The sequence below is a fragment of the Ascaphus truei genome, chromosome 3, assembly GCF_040206685.1.
Source record: "Ascaphus truei isolate aAscTru1 chromosome 3, aAscTru1.hap1, whole genome shotgun sequence".
Classification (NCBI taxonomy): domain Eukaryota; kingdom Metazoa; phylum Chordata; class Amphibia; order Anura; family Ascaphidae; genus Ascaphus; species Ascaphus truei.
Genome location: NC_134485.1, coordinates 336,536,312 through 336,553,573, shown reverse-complemented (window position 1 = coordinate 336,553,573; position 17,262 = coordinate 336,536,312). Strand labels below are relative to the sequence as shown.

The 17,262-nt window shown below is 45.3% G+C and overlaps 1 protein-coding gene across 2 annotated transcripts in view; it reads left to right on the top strand.

The window, feature by feature from the left end:
* Positions 1-360: 360 nt before the first annotated feature.
* Positions 361-17,262, top strand: part of AVIL (advillin) — a 61,676-nt gene continuing 44,774 nt past the window's right edge. The window contains exon 1 of one of the 2 annotated variants that reach the window (XM_075591607.1): positions 361-553. The gene's annotated coding sequence lies outside the window, so the exon portion shown is untranslated. Of the gene's footprint in view, positions 554-10,001; positions 10,190-17,262 lie in introns of those variants that run through there. The other variant, XM_075591606.1, reaches the window with a different exon arrangement.

Below are 17,262 nucleotides of genomic sequence, written 5' to 3'. Positions count from 1 at the left end.
AGTACACTTTGCAGCTTAGTGTAATGAATTCTTCTTCACAAATATGGAGCATTGGCCAGTATGAATAAACTGTTTACTTGCAGAACAGCATCAGAACAAAATACCAATAATATCCCCAGCCCTCCCCCACTAACCTGCTGAACAATTCCCCAATGTATTTATTTATCATGAATTATTGATTGGGAACAATGTGCACTTTACAAAAATCAATCTCAGTTGGGTGTGGGGGCCTGAGAAGGGCATCACGGAGATGGGAGTGGACTTCTCTGCTGCAGATGCTTTGAATATGGACAAATAGATGCTTTTCATCTCATTTGACTATATGGAGGAGTGGGTCAGCTGTGCTGTGATTGGCTGGGGGGGGTGGAAGAGAGAGGACAATGCAAAGTCAGGCAAATTGAATCAGTTAGCAGAGAACTGGGACACTGGACAGAGACCCAAACCTTGGGTTCCTATCAAGGATCACTTCCTCTTTCTACCTTCTGATCATTCTCTAGGAAGCAGAACTGTGCAATCTTCTTTTCATCCCTGAGGAAGCAGTAGACACTCTACGGTAGGTAATATATACTGTATATAAATTCTATTTTTAATGTAATCCCATTACTGCCAGAAAAGTTGGGAAAAAAAATCAGTTAAAACCCTTTTACATCCATGATTTTATTTGGCTATTAAATGTTTCTAGCAATCATGTATAGAAGCTGCACTCGGTTCACTGTGAAAAATAAGAGAATTAATTAAAACCGTATTTATTTACGGTAATTAAAACTGTGTACGCAAACAATTATGCATAGAAGCTTCAATTTGTGTTTCGCCAACAAAGCAATTATGGGGAATATGCTGAATAATTACAGGAGGTTAGAGGAACAAGTGCACATTTCTGGCAGTTTTCCTGCATCAATAGCCCAATTAATATGTTCCACGATGTTAAATCCTTTATTCGTTTAAATTAGATTCTTTAGGTGTCGCGGGCATCTTCATATAAGCACTGAATACAAAGCACATGCTTTTGGGATGGGCCAGATTTTAAAAAAATTGAACGACTGGTGTACGGATACTCGACAAGTTTATACTTGTGGTTCTGAACTTTTTTGGTGAAATTCTTATTTCTGTTCCAGGTTAAAATATGAAGATTTTTTTTTTTTTTTACATATTTTTGACATTTTTTTTTTTTTACATAATACGTTTTTGGCACCGTTTCCAGTATTTATTGGGCGACCCCAGGTCTATTCTAATTCCAGTCCTGAAGGGCCACCAGCTGGTCAGGTTTTAAGGCTATCCCTGCTTCAGCACAGGTGGCTGAGTCCTTTTTGAGGCACCTGTGCTGAAGCAGCGATATTAAAACCTGACCTGTTGGTGACCCTTGAAGACTGGAGTTGGCCAATCCTAAAAGGTTCTGTAGACTGGAGGAATTCTATCACTGAAACCGTGCATGGAAGCGTATGTGAAGGACACACTTACAGTCATATGAAAATGCTTGCATGTCAGAGGCACCGGGTGACCAGATTTTCCAAAGTAGAAACCGGGACACATGGGAAAAATGATTTCTAAAGCCAATGACATCACTTAAAAATAAATATTATAATGGTATTTGTCCAATAGCGTCCCCAGTTATAATGCATTATTTATTTACTTCGGTTTTAACACAAACTCTCGTGTAGCAAAATGACCATTTGGTTTACATGAATAAATCGTTGAAATGATCTAATCTTACCTCTGTGGCTGCTGACGGGAGCACTTGGCATAGGAATTCCTCTTGTGCAGAGCGCCCCTGTTTTTCAGCAGTTGCTTGTAGAATTCAGGGAGTGTTTTCAGTTTGAAGAGATATTTTTTTTTTTTTTTTTAATTGAATCCAAACCGGGAAAAACTAAAAACCGGGGGGGGGGGACATCTGAACGATTTTGAGAAAATTGCCAGGACATCGCGACATTTGATGGAAATCTGGGGCGTGTCATCACCCTACATATGCATCACGTTTTGGCGTCTCAATCTTCTGACATTACAGCATTCAATGGTAAAAAAAAAAAAGCCGGCACTTTATTTAGTGTGTGAACATTTTTATATCCACCAACATTTTATTCCTTAATTGGGACCAAATTACAGACCAAACGCTGCTGAATTGAAATGTACGCGGCAGTCCCACCTACTATTTTTTTTGTTTTTTATTTTTGCCGCATGTGACCGGGGGGAGGGGGAGGTCCCCCAGAGGTTAGCCATGTTATTTTCAGTTCGATAGACGCCCAGTACCCAGACCCCCAGATGGTGCCCACGATACTTACCGTTTCAGCCTTGATTCAGGAAATCAAAATGTCTGCCAAATCCTGCAGCCCAATAGGAAGCTGAAACATCCTTGTGATTGCATGACATTGCAGCGTCTTATTGGATGAATCTGGGCGCCATATTAGTATATTCAGAATATAAATTGGCAAAAATAAATAAATAGGAAATAACTTGAGAACCGGTGAGCCCCCAGAGCGGAAAAAAAAAAAAAAAAAAATGGTTATATACAGAATTCTCTCTCTCCCTCTCTGTGTGTCTCTCTCTGTGTGTCTATCTCTCTCTCTGTCTCTCTCTCTCTGTCTATCTGTCTCTCTCTCTGTGTCTCTCTCTCTCTCTCTCTCTCTCTCTCTCTGTCTCTCTCTCTCTCTGTCTATATCTCTCTCTGTGTCTCTCTCTCTCTCTCTCTGTGTGTGTGTGTCTCTCTCTCTCTCTGTGTGTGTGTGTCTCTCTCTCTCTGTCTGTCTCTCTTTTTTTTTTTTCTTTTTAAATGAGGCCTCCCTGGACACTGAAGGAATATTTAGAATATAAATAGTTCACCAACTTTATGTAGATTCTTAAAACATATATGAAGTTTTCATACAAGAAAGATTAATGACATTTTATCAGATGGCTAAATGTATTCTATTGTTTTTATGATTGTATTTTTGATTTGGTTAATATAAAATATAGATGGTGTTTGCACAGTACATGCTATTTGCATTCTCTCTTGGATACTCTAGTGAATGATGACTTCAGATTTCCCTTATTTGCAACTGAACATACTGTATATACATTAGGTTAAAAACTAATGGAAATGTTGATGTATTTAGATCAGTGAATCGACGACATCTTCTGAAAAATTCCAAAGTCAACATGTTTCTACACGAATCGGGGTTTGTGAATCTGGATCTATCATGGGCATTACAGGGGAGTGGGTTCCAAAGCCCCCTGCTTTCCCGCATGCTGGTGCTGCATCCACCCTCCAAATACTGTATCTGCGCAATGTGGTCATCTCATTAGCCATGACGTTCCATGACTGCTGTTCCCCACTAAAATACTAATGCATCAGCAAGCAAAAAATAAAAGAAACCCTAGGCATGCCGTGTGTGAGATGGTCCTGGACCACAGGCCCAAACGGGCACTTCTCGAGGCTCCCAAGACCATGTATAAGGGCCGACCCTTCCACTCGATCTATCTCCAGCAGTCCAGGGATCTATTCATCCCGAAGTTTGCGCCCTGCAATAAAATGACAAGCCATCTCCAAAAAGATGTTACGCTCTTTCAGGATGAAAAAGGTGTTTCCCATCGCTCCAAAGGGTCAATTTCTGTAAATATTTGATTAAATGACACTATGTAATTTAATCAAATATCTGCGTAAATGTGACCGTTTGGAGAACCCTCCTTTTTCACCCTGTACTGATGACGAATGAATGTTTGTCCGTCTCCTGGAGCACCTGGTAACTTCTGACTCTTGATTGAATGCACAACATATCCTTCTATTGAAAGGTCTTTGCAGGAGCCACTTAATCGACGGTTAACTAATGATCTTCTATATGTCCACAAGCCTGTAATACAACCTCCTGCTTTCTCCTTTCATCGGATATTAACATTACCACCACTGTACTATACAGTGTATATTGTGTGTATTTATGTATATAGGACAAAATGCTTCAAACAAAAATACAGATATAGGATATTTTATACATTCTATAGTATATTTATATTTTATTATTTTTATTGCATCATCATAGCCGTAATATTACTTTTTCCCAAACTTTGACAGTGTAAAATTAGTGTTCTCTAAGTTTATCGAGTAAGACCCTTGTGTAGAATGCACCTAATAAAATTGTAAAGCCTATTTGATGATTTTCATAAAGTAAGCCTTTTATGTCTGAAGGGAATATTCAGATTAAACTGGTAACAAGTGTAGCTATACTATACACAGCATACGTTGCTGTCCCCCCCCCCCCCCTCTCTGGAAACATGTTGCTGCTACTGATGTCTGTGGTGCGGTCATACCTGTGAGCGTCCAGGAGAGCTGAGTGTCCGCGATGTTGTGGGGTAACAGGACAGGCTTTAGATGATCCTTAGGTTCTTTCCATGTGGTGACAGCGCCTCCAGTCACAGCAGGATGCAGTATAACTGCAGGCAGTCCCTACCATGACAGTCTTACTCATATACTTCAGGCTAATAGACTGCAACTCAGCCAGAAGTATATAAACGGGATCTTTATTTGATGCAGCCACTGCAGATGGTATAACAGCGTTGCCTATAGTAGAGTAGGGGTTTAAGGCCCGTGGATGGTGCCGGCCAGCAGATAATGTGATGAGGCCTTGTGCTAAGCACAGATCTTAGCTCCTCCACCCATGAGGGGCTGAAAGGAACTCCAACACACATCCCTCTCCTCAGGAGGGGCGGAGGAGAACTGACACCTATAATTTAGAACATCCTCCCTCATGCAAAAGGGGAGGGCACAGTGTCTTCCCAATGATAGGCTGCAACAGAGACCCAGTGTCACCACCTCTTCTGCCACTCATGGAGGCTAAGACAGGATAGCCTGTCACTGTCTGTACCTAGGAGAACTTACGTGACAGGGGGGCAGAAAGATAGCTGGACCAGCCATGACTATATATGAATCATTGAACCACGGGGAGAGGTCGGCATCCACAAAACAGACCTCAATAGAGCACTCATAAAATTACCTACAATCTGGGGTTGCTTAAACAAGCAATTTAAATCACTGGATAAAGGATGCATGATATCAGTGGCCATCTTGAAAGCACGCCTCCCAGAAGTCTTAGGCCTCGGCAATGTTAACCGCTTGCTGGCGGAAGCGTGCTGAGGCGCGCTCCCGCTCAGTACTGAGCCCCTACAGCCGCAATTAGAGCGGCTTTAGTAGGGGCTCACCTGCGCTTCCACGCGCTTGCAGAAGCGCAGGTCTTAGGGTAATTTAAAATTCCCCCGCTTGCCGGCGCGACAGGCCGGTCACGTGAGCGGTTCGCCCAATGAGGGCGAACCAGCTCCGTGACGTCACTGGCCTGCCCCCGGCCAGTGACATGCCCGCCCCCGGCCCGCTGACGGCGCGTGCGGTAAGCAACCGCAAGGCAAGGGAAAGCACCCGCTTTCCCTGAGCCTCAGCGCGCCTCAGCGAGCAAGCAGGGAGCATGGACTCAGCCTTATAAGGTATATTTCTATGTAGCACAGTTTCACCCACACTATGGGAGATATGGCGGCTACTGTGTGTGTGGTGCGTTACCTGTGGCTCACAGGAGGCCTGAACCTCTGCTGCTTGGAGCCTGGGTTGTGCCTGGTCCGTCTGGTGACAGCGCCTCCACCTGTGCGGGATCCTCACTATGATGGATAACCCTGTCAAAGGACCCAATGCAATAACACACACAATTATATAGATCAGCGGTGCGCAAAGTGGAGGGCGCGACCCTCAGGGGGGGCGGAAGATTGTGCTGGGGGGGTGCGGGCAGTTGCAGAGGCCCCGCGCTCTTCCCCCAGGCATTTAAATGAAATGCCGGGGATCGCGTGAGGCCCCTGCAACTGTTTACTTACCGAGATTCAGACGTCTGTGGTGCGTCGCCATGGCAATGCGGCGTCAATAGACGCCGCGGCACCATGTGACCTGACGTCACACGCCCACGCAGCGTCATCTGACACGGATGAAGGTAGGCAGGGGGGCGCGAGAGCCGTGGGCAGAGAGACGGGGGCGCAGCACAAAAAGTTTGCGCTCCCCTGATATAGATAACAGTTTACTGCTTGCATATGAAAAGGGATAACAATATACCATCCACACCAATTAGGCCACACACGGCTGTAACCCCACAGTGCCCTCCAACACAATGTCCACACCCGGATGGAATATCCCCAAAATACTGAGGTGCCCCTGGGCACTCAACCACCCTGGTGTCCACAAGAGTCAACCCACCCAAAGTGTGTGTGGCAGCGCTGCCCATATCTACGTGTTAAAGTTGGTGCACTTGTAGGTGTAGGTGTGATACCTGCAGGGTACTCCAGCACTCGGTAGCGCCAACTGAAGACAAGGCGAAGCCGTCCGTTCCCACGTCGTTGTCGTCATCAGCGATGCCTCCACGTGGGGTGGTGTCCAGCAGGAGGGTCCCACCATGAAGACAGTCTCTTATCTGTGGGGTGACCTGGTCCCAGACCACCGGATTGCCAGTTCGCCATCACATCCTGGCTGTGTCCCTCACACTTGGCACTACAGGGGCAGTGTCCCTATCTAATGGGCCTGTCCCTGCAGCAACCACAAGCTTAGGGGAGTTGGGACCTAGCTGGGGCCTATGGGGGTCTCTGGCCTAGTGCAGGGGCCACAGACACCCTGCAGACACACCCTACCCTTTCCTTGTCCCAGCTCCAACTGACGTGGTCTCTGAAGAGCCAAATGTATCCATCTCAGACCTCGGGAATACTGCAACCCTATTGGCTATATCTCCCCATCTGACGAGCAGCCCCTGGGACTGCTGGGGATTGTAGTTCCCTGGTGGAGCTGAACTGTAATGGCCGCCGCTCTGTCTATGCTACTACGCATGCGTGCACCTTTTAAAGATGGCCACCGCCTACACTGAGGAGCGCCGGCGACCGGATCGCCGCTCCAGCCCCCACGCAACTCCCAGCATACCGGGCATCTGTCTGCACCCTCCGTCGGCACCTGCAGCCGCCACAGAGGTAAGGGGGGTTGGCTAAGGGGAGCACAAAGGGGGACCTGGCCACATCTATATGTAACACTCCTTGCCCAGCACTACAGGAGTTTACATGCGCAGACTATATACGGTACATAGATTAGCTCAGTCTTTGTTACCTTGTCAGGGTGCGGGATCAACACATGCTGGGTGTGTATGCGGGTGGAAACATCATGGGTGCTAGGAACTTTTGTAGTACAAACAATGGGCCTTTATTAACATCCATGTATAAGGTTCTTCTTATCAGTCACTTACAGCATATGTACTTCACACTGTTGCGTTGTTTGTACTACTATCTTCTGCGTCCTTAGGTGCCCTTATCTTAACACCCTAGGGAGGTACTGACACGTGGCTTAACTTGGTTTATCTGACCTGTCCCCATTCTGCATAATGTCCTTTTTACTCCCTCCGTCACTAAAGAGCCCCTTGTGGGTTCTCTGTCAACTCATCACTTTCAAGGAATCCATATCCCAGTTCTTTACTCTGGAAGCCACTTCTAGGCATGCTACTGCTGAGACCAATATGAACACACTGAAATCCATCTCTTGAGCCGCGCGTATAGTGCCCGCGACGGGTGACATCGCCGTCGCCGCTAGCGAAAGTTATATTTCGCTTTACGACGGCACGGGCTTACTGGCATTTGATTGGTTCAGGTTCACATGAGGCGACAGCCCTTGAAAAATCAAATATTGCCAGCTTCCAAAATTCGCAACACGACGTCGCTCCGTCACATTGTCGCCGTCGCGCTTACTATAAGCGCATGTGGCGGCGGCGGCAATGCATTTGTTTTTGGTCGCCGGTCGCGGGCACTATACGCATGGCCTTAGAAACCTCTGTAGCGTGTGTAACGGGTATTCCCCCCCCCAATCGCAGATATATGGTGGGTGCAAGGAACATATAGTGTTACCAGGTGTGGTGCATATACCTGCAGGCTCACAGGAGGCCTGAGCTTCCGCTAGTGAGAGCCTGGGGTGAATCCTCTGGAACGGTCTCGGTTTCAGCGCCTCCACCTATGTAGGATTCTATGGAAATGTAGAATGACCCTAACATAGAAACCCACCCAGAAACCACATACACCAGTATTATGGATAACAGATTTACTGAATGAATAAACGATAACTAATACATCATACTCAGAACATCACAACCGTATAACATCCCCACAGTGCCCACAGCCCAACCCCCTTTGTCCCGTGGTCAGCGCTGCCACTATGTGTTAACAGAATGTTATGATCTTTGTTGGTGCACTTATAGAGTCCAGCACTCGGACCTGCAAGGACTTCACAAAGGATCAGTCGTTCTGGATCTGGTCTGGTCCGGTGAGTCCTTGCTTGAGGTCCGCCAGGGGCGATCCCACCCTGGAGATAGTCTCTGATCTCTGGGCATAGACTTGCACCCAGACCTCGTCACTGGAACTGCAGCATCCGCTGACCCCTATCTAACACTGGCACTACATGACACGGTCCCTAACCTATGGCCTGTCCCTGTAGCACCACGAACTGGGGAGTGAGGACCTACCTGGGACCTAAGGGGTTAACTGGCCTATCCCGTCCCCCTAGCTCTTCCCGGTCCTGACTCTAACCAACTAGTACCTGCAGTAACGCACTGCCACTTACTTGGTACGTGCAGCAACCGTGCTGCACAAACACTGTGCCTGCTTGTCAGACCTCACAGCACAGCACTGATAGCTGTGACTCTGACAAGACAGCACTCACACTAAGGGCAGAGTCCCTAACTGGGGCCGTCCCTTATCAATTACCCACTAACCTGGTGGGGAGTTGGGGCCTACCTGGGAGAGGGGGACCTTACGCGATGCAGGAGCTTCACTCGCTCCCTGCACACTTCCTTCCCCTTCTGCTCCGCTGCTCCAACTGACTGCGTAGCTCCAAGCCCAAACAATGTATCTCCTTCTTCTGCCAAGTCATCTTCCAGCCCTATTGGCTCCCTGGGGTCACGTGGGGCATACAGAGGCTCCTGGGACTCGTAGTCCCTGCCTAGAGCCTTCCCTGGTAGGCTAGGGCTTTGCGGGCTTTCTATGCGCTTTCCTGCACATGCGCAGGCTATCTGGGGCTGCCGTGACTCTATCACTGCTTTCCCTACACTCACGCGACTCTCTGCGCATGCACGAGCTATTGTGAAATGGCGGCGCCCTCGCCGCACGGCTCTGGGAGCGCCGGGAGCCCTGTGACGCGCGTGCGGCCTTGGCAACCGGCCGCACGCGTCCCCGGCAACCCCCGAGCCGGAGCCTGACCGCCCTCACCCCTGTAATCGCCGCGCGGTGCCGCCATTTGACTCGGCTGCACCCGCGATCGGCAGCAAGGTGAGGGGGGTGCTGACAGGCTGGGGAGACCTGGCTACACGTGTATGCCTCTTCTGATGTGAACTACTGTGTTCAGCTTGGCCATATCTGCGGGTAATATCTGAAGGGACACTCACCCTAACTACAACACAATAAACGGGGACAGATCCTTCTTGACTTACTTCTATAGACTCAGGAACATATCTACAATATATACAGTGAGGCGCCTCCAACTATTACTCCTCCAGGAACCTGTCTACAATCTTCTTATCTGAGTATATATACTCTAGGTGTGACGTCACTATCACCAGGCAGAAAATGGGCGTGGCTTCGTTTCTGCAAAGTCACCCCATACCATGTGATCGAAGAGAGTCATTACATCTTATGAGCACACACATTTAACCCTGTAAGGCTGTTAACCCCTTGCACTAACTAGTAGTCCCCAAAGGGGGGGTACATATATATTACACCAAAGGTGAGCATTAAGAATTTTGACTCATTCGTCCACAGCTGTCCTGCTTCCAGTCTCTTTTCAATAAACCTATAATTCCACAGGATGTCTGATTAGTAGTTTAACGTAGACACACCAGCCAGCTGCCCAAAGCTCCCTTTGATGTCAGGGACTCACAGTGCCTGGGGTTACAGTGAGCGGGAGCAGCGAAGGCTGCAAGGAGACATGGGGTGACCACAACCCTCTCTCTCTGGAATCTGTCTGCCAGTTCAGCTCTTTCCACGTGGCTCTGGGTGTAACCTTGAAAATAATCGTGTAGGATGCCAGCTCCACACCCCTGCTGGCATTGTTAGGACTCTGCTGCCTTCAGTCTCATGTAATCTCTGTGCAAGTCGAGAGATATCAGACTGGTCCATATCTTGGGAAGGAAAGCTGCGTTGTGTTTTTTGGTTCAGCACAAAACCCCTGCCACATCCAGTAGGTTGCACCTCTTTCTCTTATTGTGAGTGCTGTTATTGTACTGCACACACAGTTGCAGCGATCCATGTCTGTTAAAGGTGCAATATGTGATTCCCAATGTAATTGATGCCTGCATGTAAATTGGTGACATATTTTCGCTTTCTTCTCTGCTTTATTCCACGATTCTTACTTTGTTATGCTGTCATATTCAGAACATATCTGCTTGGATAATTTTCTTGATTGCTTTTTCTGTTTTGTGTTTTTTTTTTTCACAAATCTTTTTATTAGGTTCATTTTCAGTATACAGGCAATCAGCTTATACTTATTCTGTTACAGTCATATTGTATCACCCGTTTTTTACATATAATGTTTACAATGTTTTTCACATACAAATCATATTTATTTTAACTATGAACTCTAACTTGGGTTCCTTTTCAGCATATGGGCGATCAGTTTTGACTTCTCTGTTTTGTGTTTTTAACAAAAAATGTATCTGGCAGAAAACAAAGAAGCCGCCGATGGCATTAAAACTGGTGCAAAAAATAGGGGTAAGAAAATAGTGATAAATAACTATTTTTAACCCCTTAGGCATGTCACACATGCTCTTTACTGTAAATTATTGTTTTGATCCATCTTTTCAATATGTAGTGCAAAAAATTCAAAGGACGCAGTATACAATGCGTGGCCTGGGGATATTCGGAAAGTGTCTCTCTTGCTGTGGTACGTAGCAGGCTTAACATGTTTTGTCCAAAAGATTGAACTTAATGACCCTTACTTATTAGAACGAACTACAGAAATGAATTAAATGACTTTCGCCGTGTGGGATCTGCACTGGGGCTTTCTTGTTTTCTTTTGTATATCTGCGGTCACATTTCCACGAGCGCTCCAGTTGGTACTATTACATGCAGTATATATAAGGAATATTTATTTTGTGTGTAATGCCTAGAAATTACTATGTGTCTTTGAAAGATAAAAAAAAAATGGGTAGCTCCATACGTTGTCCAGTTATTCTGAAACAAGTGACTCCTGCTGATCAGAACAGGAGAATAATGACGTTCTATATTGCTGACATTGCATGAGAGTTGCTTACCAAACATCAACTTCATTGACTGGGACTGTTTTAGGGTGTGGGTGTGGAGTGATAGGGAAAGTATAAGTTCTATAGCTTTCAGTGTGAGTTCTGTAGGTACACGTGCATGTAAGAAGGCTGATGTGCACACGCAATGCAGCATATAGCCTGTGATGCCTTATCTTATCAATTATTTTGCATCCAGTTATTTCAATATATAATATTGTGGATTTGGGTATTGGTGTTGGTACAAATAATGAACCCTAACAAATCTACGTAAGTACCAGCACTCACTGTCTAATAGCTAAATGATGAAAACAGTTGTAATGCAGAATAAACATTTAATAATAATTGCAGAAACCAGTATCACAAATGGGCATGTCACAAAGTGAGGGGTGGGGGGGGGGGAGGAAAAGGGGGAAAAAACATGAAACACAAGGAATATACACAAAAAACGGAGAACGGCAAGTATGCTAGGGGGGCCCCCCTAGCATACTTTCCGTTCTCCGTTTTTTGTGTATATTAGCCCCCCTAGCATACTTGCCGTTCTCCGTTTTTTGTGTATATTCCTTGTGTTTCATGTTTTTTCCCCCTTTTCCTCCCCCCCCCCCCCCACCCCTCACTTTGTGACATGCCCATTTGTGATACTGGTTTCTGCAAACACATTTGATTTATTTCTGGTTCGTTTTATTATTAAATGTTTATTCTGCATTACAACTGTTTTCATCATTTAGCTATTAGACAGTGAGTGCTGGTACTTACGTAGATTTGTTAGTACTATACAGGGGAATAAGGGTCCCCTTTGGTTCCGTGCACCCTGCAATTGCATTAATTTAACATTATCAGAGTGCTGTCTATCGTCCCCTTTTACCCTTAAATAATGAACCCTATTCCCACGAGAAAATCATTGATTGAGGCAATAACTTGGTGCAGTAAATAAGGGAGGTTACCTATTACCATAACTGTCAGGGGAAGCAAACATAAAATGATGGCATCTAATCTATTTATTTTCTTTTTCTTTTATCATGTTACTCTAGCTAAAGTTAACCCCTGGCTATAGAAGGGAAAGCAACAGACACCCTGCATCACAATGTGTATTAGCCCCTCTGACAGGGAAGCGCTTCATCAAGTCCCACAGGACAGTCATTCCCTACTCACATTGATAGCTTGTCTGGAGCTCCCATCTCTTTGCTGTATCTATGAGCGCTCATAGTTTGGAAATGATGGAAATCGCTGTGTACATGGCGAGTGCTCAATAGGATAACAAAGTGTGTAATGTATTTACAAAGTTGGCTGTATTGTGCTATGTATTCCCAGGATAACATTCATGTACACATTGACATTACAGCTACTGCTCAGTAATTAATGCAAAACGAGCACTTAAAGTGGGCGCAAAGCCTCACCACCGCGGATTTCCGAGTCCCGTTGGTAGATGTATTAATAGGAAGCACTAAGTAGCAGTGAGTAAATAGCTGGTTTATGTAATGTTACCGTTTAGTTCCTGCATATGAACCTTTCTCGGGAGGAAGATCTCGGGAATTGAAACATTGGTTGAATAAACCAGTTATTCCCTCTCCCTTACTTGATGTGCTACTAACTTCCTCTGTGTAGTTTGGGCCCACGTTTGTTCTACACAAAGCAAATAAAAGCACATCATATAGTTACACACATACGAGCAGTGCTAACATTTCTGGGCCCTACACAGGAATAGTCAGGGGGAGGGCAGTCATTTACCCGTCACCGCCCTCATTTTTGCACAAACCCTGCTCTTTATTTCTACATATAAACTGAATATATTTAGAGATTCCGGCTTTCTGTGTTCATTTTTTTTTTTGTGTAAAATCGGTATTTATTTATTTTTCCTGGTGTTTTCATTTCATTAAAAAATTTTTTATATATATATATATATATCTATATATATATATATAGAGATATATATCTATATATCTATATCTATATGATAAAACACACAGTTATACCGCATGCACGCGAATTATGAAAGTTACCCAGAAACTGTCACAAATATTCAATTGTATAATTAAGTAGACAGTGGTGCTCAATGGATAAAGGTAATAGTAATACAACAAAAAAGCATCCATACAGTGATCACACGGGTATACCAAAAGAGAGTATAAGTATTAATTTTCTTAATGAAAAATAAAAACGGGATTGTAACAGGGGACTTATCCCTGTTCAGTAATGTGCCTTTAATCTAGCAGTGTGGTAGTTAATTACTAAACACCACCTGCCTGATTAGATTGTTTACAAAAGCCTGCCTTTGAGACAGGAAGTGACTCCTTAGCTCAGACTGAGAGCTCCTTAGCTCTGACTGAGAGCTGACCTTTGGAGACAGCACATGTCTTGAGCTCTGCCCAGCATAGCTGATTGCAAGACACCAAACAAGACTTCTAAACCTGGATGCTGATATTTTCAGTGCACGCACGGGTGCAGTTCCAGGAGAGCAGAGAAGCTTACTCTACAGAAGCTAACAGATAAGACTTTCATTATTAAGAGACTGCTTATATCTGCTTATTTTCATGCTATGTGTTTGGGGTTGGGAGAAATGCTTAACTAATGGAGATGTGAACTAATTGCATAGGATTTCACTAGAAATACTCCCAAGTGAATGGAAGCTTTGTTCCCCCCCCCCCCTGTGTTTGGATAATTTCCTGATGAAAAGGAACAGGCACAATAAAGAGTATTATAGTTTCACATTATAAAGCCTCCTAATTGTGTACCTCTGTGAACGTCCGTCTACATATGGTGTCCGAAGTGGCACAAGAGGTGTCTTTGAAGTTAAAAAGGACCGGAGATTTTTATGTGAAATTTTTTTGTGATGCTTTTTGCCTACAAACAGTCTGAGAAAAAAAAAAAAAAACCTCATGCAGCAGAGATCAGAGTTAAAGGGACACACCACTGAAACTTACACTGCACTGAAACTTGCAAAACCACAGATGGACTCTTTGCCCCAATCCCAAGAGGAGAGAGACTGTTGAAGCAGCTAAAACTTTATTTGCCTATCACAAAGCGAATATGGTCATTGAAATAGGGGTTTTGCCTTCCAGCCATAGTCAGGGTTCAAGAAGTGAGTCAGCCCTTAAAAGGGATAGGTGTTTGTTGTTTTCAAAAGTTTCGCTGAAGCAGTGAATACAGATGGTGACCCACGAGTGGTACTGATTTTGCAAATAGAGGTTGCCACACCGCATAGGGCTACCAGCTGTGAATGGAGTATATGCAGAAAAGTGTGAAAATTGATACAAGACTGTGCTGAAGCAGGGGAATTTTTAGCAAACAAATGCTGAGTGTAAAATTGCCCTATAAAGGAAAAGGTTTTTCAAAGCCAATTGCTGAGTGTTGAGTCCACTGCAAAGAATGTTTTTTTTTCTGCAAGTAAAAAAGTATGCCTATTATCTTGGGAGCAAAACAGACACCCAAAGTGTGAAGTGTGAATGCCATAATACCCAAAGATGAGACTGAAAATTACTGAACTCAGGCAGAAAACCAAATTCTGTTGCTGAAGCGGAGGAATTGCACCTAGCAAGTAAATGGTGTATAGCAAATAGACTTGTTTACCTAGCAACTGCACATCTTGTATACCTGATAAAACAAAATGCATGCACAGCACAACTGATATTGAAAAAAAAAATTACCCAAGAAAGAAAAGTCTACAGAGATGCCTGTGAGAGCTACGACCTCTACAAGCAAAATATGCCAATCTGTAGGACTACCACAATTGGGGGTTCTAGCAAATACAGTGGCAACAGCTGCAATAGCGCCTCCTGAGGTCAGGAAGAAAATTACACCTGATAGCCTAAAAATGGAGGACAAGATGCAGCATTCCTGTAATGAACCCTACCCCACGGAAGAGTGGCCCTTCCAGTCCAATAAAGAGGAAGACATCTCTTACGGGGAACCCGAACCGAGTCACACCCACAAAACACCCCAAGAATGGTGGGGGTGCCTGAACTTGGCACGAACAGAAAAGACCGCTCCCTTTGATGATGAATATGATCAGCAGGAGACAGAGCGGGAGCAGTGGATCACCGAATATTTCTGTCAGCTAAAGCAGCTGCAAGAAAAGCCTGGCGTATATAATGAAGCTGCTAAAATTTCAAATGAAGATGGAGACCCCAATATCCCTGAAGGGACGGTGTCATCCAAATCAAAAAGGCGGAAAAAGAAAAGCAGTTCTTCACTTACCATGGAAGGAACATACACGTCCGCAGATCCTGTGGAGGAAAAGGGGGACCGAGTTGCCCTGCAGCCTAGAGAAAATGGAGAATTCGTCCCGCGGGTAACCGAATATCCAGAGGGCCCAAGGCAGAAGTCGTGTACCCCAAAGAAGTGTCTGTCCGGTGCCAACAGTGAGGAACCCTCGGCCAACCATCCCAAGGAAGTGGAGTCGGAGCCAGTGAGTGACGATCCCTTGACCAGCCCTGAAGATGCACTGCAAGCTGCCAGGCATGACTGTGATCTACTCTGTGAAGAATTGGAAAGGGAGAGAAAAAATAATGCTGAGCTACAGAAGACTGTGCTCACAATTTACTCTGCGGCCAAGACCAAATTGAAGGATCTCAAGACTGAGCTAGATACTGCAAAGGCTACTATTTCCGCCATGGAGGAAAAGCAGAGCCAATCTGATAAAATGGTGGCTATGCTAAAGCGGAAGTATGAGGAGGCACTGAAGCAGATGACAGTCATCCAGCAAGAGGTTCACACTCTTCGCATAGAGCTGAATGCCTCACAACAGGAGGTCAACAGTGTCCGGATAGAGGTGGACGTATCTCAGAAAGAGGTTTAGACACTCCGCAGAGCACTGGATGCCTCACATCATGAGACCAACAGCTGCCGCACAGACCTGGAAGTTTCCAGAAAGGAACTACACAGTCTCACTGAGGAGCTGGACATTGCTAAAGAAACTATTGGTAATCTTGAAACAGATCTCAAAGTCTCTCAGAAGGAGCTTCAGACCCTCAACCTAGAGAAGGAAGTCTCACGCCAGGAGATTGTCATTCTCAAAGCAGATGTGCATAAATGGAAGGAGGACTGCAAAGAGGCCCTGAAGAATACAGAGACTGAAAAAGGAGAAAATTCAAGATTATAAAGGGAAAACTTAAAACTGAAAGAAGAAAATTTTCAGTTAACAGAAGAAGTCAAGGAAAAGTTTGACGCAGAGCACCGACTGCAGAACCAACTGCAAGGTCTGCGTACACACCTCCAGTATGCTGAGGAGAAGCAGCAAACACTACAGGAAGAAAAACTGCAGGCTGCTAAAGAGGTACACGCGCTGCAGGAACGTCTGAATACCCAGTACGTCCCCACAGAGCAGTATGAGGAGCTAAAGGCCACGCTGCATGTCTTCAGAGCATCGTTGGAAGCGGAGCTTCGATACCAGGTGACTCTGTATGAGAGAGAGCGTGAGAAGGCTCAGAAACTGGAGCAAGAGCTGGAGAGACAGAGAGACTGTTCCATTCCCTTGAGTCAGTACACCAAGGAGAAAACAGACGCAGCGGCAACCTTGACGACAAAAATTACAGAGCTCCAGAATATGAAGGAGACTCTGATACAGATTCCTCCAATACGGAAAAAGGTATTGGCTCTGCTCAAGCACCAGTATTCCAAAGTAACTAATGCCCGTAAGGACAAGGGTACAGTGAGAGTTGGGGACTCCACGCAACTTCAAAACAAAATTACGAACTTTGAGCCACCAAAGAAAGCACTAGCCAAACCTACAGCTGCCCAACAGGCAACAAACAGAGGTAGGAGTGCAGAATCAAAGCCAGAAGAATCCTTAGCAGAAGAAGCTGAACTGGCGACTCCGTGGTGTGGAGAAGCTGCAGAAAGACCACTTCAAGAGCAGAAAACTCTAAGGGCTAGTCCTAACTGCTCTAGAACTGTTGCCATACAGTTTGTCTACAAAAAGAGGAGTGTCCGACGCAACAGAAATCTCAAGACCGCGCACGCGATAAAAAGACTTTACGTGGAAAAAGTCCTCCTCGAGCGACTGAGGAGTGCTGATCTC